This window comes from Myotis yumanensis, unplaced genomic scaffold, assembly GCF_028538775.1.
Source record: "Myotis yumanensis isolate MYYU_CA2020_CCGP unplaced genomic scaffold, mMyoYum1.0.hap1 SCAF_1, whole genome shotgun sequence".
Taxonomy (NCBI): Eukaryota; Metazoa; Chordata; class Mammalia; order Chiroptera; family Vespertilionidae; genus Myotis; species Myotis yumanensis.
In genome coordinates this window covers 67,510,644-67,514,691 of record NW_027223752.1, presented here as the reverse complement: position 1 = coordinate 67,514,691, position 4,048 = coordinate 67,510,644, and the positions used below count along the sequence as shown (strand labels likewise).

At 38.3% G+C, this 4,048-nt stretch overlaps 1 pseudogene; it reads left to right on the top strand.

Moving 5' to 3' along the window:
• The first annotated feature begins 1,153 nt into the window (after positions 1-1,153).
• On the top strand, positions 1,154-1,746 carry LOC139003435 (high mobility group protein B3 pseudogene; annotated as a pseudogene).
• Positions 1,747-4,048: the final 2,302 nt, after the last annotated feature.

Genomic DNA, 4,048 nt, shown 5'->3' with positions numbered 1-4,048 from the left:
GGGGCTATCTCTCCATGAAAAGTACTGGAGATTCTTAACTTACCATGTAATGAAATAGCTAATCCCACAGTCAGGGACATTTATTCCTTTCCTAGTAAACCAAAGGTTAAAAAGGATTATGATTATATCTGCACTTCAGCCCCATAGCATTGTGAAAACAAAGAAAAATTAAGGAGAAGGTTATTATTTTTTTATTATCCTAGAAGTTCAATACACCTTTCACTGGATTCACAAAGTTTGTTTGGCTGTCTCTTTTTTCTTAAGTTTTCAGACATGCAATCTGAAGGAATATTGACAGTCTAAATGGAAATAACTGTCTTTGTGGAAATAATAAAATAATTGGGCTACCTAAACCTAGAGAGATGATTTAAATGACACTAGAGGCCTGGTGCACAAAAATCTGTGCACTGGGGGGATCCCTCAGGCCGATCTGTGCCCTCTTGCAGTCCAGGAGTCCTCGGGGGATGTCCATCTGCCGGCTTAGGCCCACTCCCCACGGGATCAGGCCTAAGCTGGCAGTCAGACATCCCTCTAGGTGACCACTAATTGTTGGTTGCATGTTTGGGAACTAGTATGGTAGTAACTTAAACTTTGAATTAGGTTTTGGTAATAAATAGAAGTATCGTTAATGCAGCTTGACCCATTTGGGCATCTTTAGACTTTATTCTAGAGTAGGCTGAAACTGAGAGGGGCCACTTTCAGTAGGCTACATTGACTGAGATGACAGTATTCTGGGATCAAAAAAATTCTGGATTAGAATCAAGCAAGATAATATCTGCATGATTGTTTTTGTATGGTCATGGCTAGAGAATTGAAACCAACTTTGTAGCCTTAGAGAAGTCATAGTACCTCTTTGAATCTAATTTTTATCATATAGAATATTTTTAAAAAGTCCTCCCACAGATAAAAATTTAAAACTGGAAAATACAAAGCTCTGAGGAGTGAACAAAATTTCAGCAGATTCTGAAGAGATGCTGACATTTGGATGAAGGAAATGACATGGTATCATGGTATTAGTTTCCCATTTCTTACTGCTTTTAGCTCAAGGGTAGGATACAGTCAGCACATGTGGGGCAGCTAAAACTTCCCTAGAAACCTTCACTATTTTGGCATAAAGAACCAATCACAGAAATTAATGAACAATGCTGTCAGGATGGCTATAGGTGATCTCAAGAAACTAAAGGGCAAGATGTCTGCTTTTGCCTTCGTTGTGCAGATAAACAGAGAGGAACATAAGAAGAAAATAAAAAGATATTCCTGTCAGTTTTGCAGAATTTTCCAAGACATGCTCTGAGAGGTGGAAGACAATGTCTGTGAAAAAGAAGTCTAAATTTGATGAAATGGCAAAGGCAAAGAAAGTACGCTATGGTGGGGAAATGAAGGATTATGGACCAACTAAGGGAGGCAAGAAGGGCCTAAAGCTGCCCAAAGGCCACCATCAGGATTCTTCCTGTTCTGTTTGGAATGCCACCTCACGATCAAATCCCCAAACCCTGGCATCTCTATTGGAGATGTGGCAAAGAAGCTGAGAAAGATAAGGAATAATGAGTGATAGTGAAAAGCAGCCTTACTTGCAACAATAAAGCTGCAAGGCTAAAGGGGAAGTACAGAAGGATGTCGCTGACTGTAAGTCCAAAGGAAAGTTTGATGGTGCAGTGGCCTGCTAATGTTGCCGGAAAAAAGGTGGAAGAGGAAGATGAGGAGGAGGAGGAGGAGGAGGAGGAGAGGGGGGAGAAACCTGTTTAATCTGTATCTTGTAATACCTTAGAGTAGGGGAAAGTGTTTGCTGCCCTCATTGGGATTCATTACACAATTGGACCAGGATCATATTTGGTCTCTCACAGTGTTCTAGAAATTGTCAGTGGTTTACATGGATGTCAGGAGCACATGTATATGTATATCAAAGTATACATATTTCCAAACATTTTTTAAATGAAAAGGCTCTCATGTTCTCTTCCCTCTGCACAGTTTTTCTATTATTGTGACAAGGCATTTAAAGATGTTTCTGACATTTTCTTTTTTAATCTGTAAGGTGGTGTTAACTATATGGTTATTGGCAGGAAATCCTGAGTTATAAACTGTACACATCTATCATTTGTAAAAAGAACAAGTCAGCTGAGACAAGCTCTTAATGCTCTTTGCTTGGTGCTGAGGCTGTGGGAAGATGCCTTTTGGAGGGGCCATTGCTCAGGTGTGCACTGTGAGGCTGGACCTGTGGACACTGCCGTGGGCATCCACTGAAGTTTCAGGTTGTCTGGCCTTTGTATATAGTGACATAGCATTCTGCTGCCTTTCTTAGCTTTGGAAAAGGAGAGTCAGCTGGCATGAGAAGTATTTGGGTCTCTTTTAGTTAAGTGATAATTTTAAATTCACATTGCCAGCAAAGTGAAGAACCATTGCAAAAATGAAAGTTCAAGAACCTTCTGTACTAAAATACAATTTGCAATGTTTTGTTTTTTTTGGTATGTTTAGAATGTTGAGATGTTTTGGAAGTTAAATAAACAGTATTACATTTAAAATAAAAAGAATGAATCACAGTCACTAGAAGGAGGGTAGGAGGATCCCAGAAAAAAAGAGAGCCAGAGATGGCAAGCAACATGTTCTATGTATATATTCTATGTAAATCTCTAATTGACTCCTGCACCATATGTGCACAGGACATACTGCAAGTAGCCCAGCTACCAATAAAATAACTGAATTGGTATTTGACTTGCTGCCCAAGAGGGAGTTTTCAGTTTGAGGCAAGCCAACTTGCCCACTAAAATAACAAAACAATCAGTAATCTTTGCAAGAACACAGCATACCCAGAGTCTCCACAATAGCCTCATAATATACAGAATGCAATCTATTTGAAAATCTAGACCATTTGATCTATTCTCAAGGGAAAGGAAAATCAGTGGAGACATACCATGATAACTAATAAATAATCCTCATGTTAAAATTCATACCCAAGGATTTTGAAGCAGTTACTATAACTGTGCTCAATGACATAAAAATACATGCTCATGAAGAATGAAGAAATGTAAAATAAAGGTGCTCATTTTTTTTTTTAGTCTGCAACTATTTATTTAATGCCTCCTATGCAGAGACACAGTTCTTGCCTTCGTAGAGTTTGTAGCCTCATGGTAAAATAACTGATGGGGTACAATGTCACTTTGGCTGTATTGTTTGTCCTATAAACCAATGATTCCAAAAATAGGAAATGGAGGAGAATCCCTAATAAATGCCCATGAATCCAGATACCACTAACTCGTACAACAAGAATCCAACTGAACTAAGGCCAGAGATATTCATTTGACTTCATAATTTTTTATAGGCAGTGGCCACAAAGGCAACTAAGTCAGGTTCTGATACCTAATGACAAATAATAATAATAATAATAAGCAGCAATAATTATAACAGTAATAGCTTACCAGTTTACACAATAACCTGCACTTTTGTTATCAAATCAACCACCCTGTAAAATATGGGGCAAGTATTGACTGAGGGCCCATTTGCAAATAAAAGCAGGAGGATTATATCCACATGGAATTTTTCTTTTCAAAGACAAAAATTCCAGGCATTCACCCAAATCTTCACTTCTAGTAAACTCTCAGTAGCAATCTAAATTTTATAGGAGGAAAGATTTACCTGACACGAAAACAACAGTAAACATTTGGGACTATCAAAGCATTCTGGCAACGAACTGTCTTTCCCAGAAACCTGTCTTAAGAATGAGTTGTTGGTAATAATTAGAGTGTGAAATGCACCCAGCTTCACATTTCAATGCTCCTTCCCAATTATAAGGGCATTAGAGTGAAAGTGTAGCCATATAATTGTATGAAGAATAGATCTAATTTTCTCAATGTCACTGCAATATCACCTTTTGGGACTAACAGCACTGAATGATTACGCATATCATTGGGTAATTGTATTCTTATCCATTCCACACTGGGAGCTGACTTTTAAAAGTGGACATGCAATTAGATTATAAATGAACACACATCAGCCAGCCCTCAGAAGATAGCAGTATGTCAGCATTAACCGAGCTGCATTTTTAACTACTATC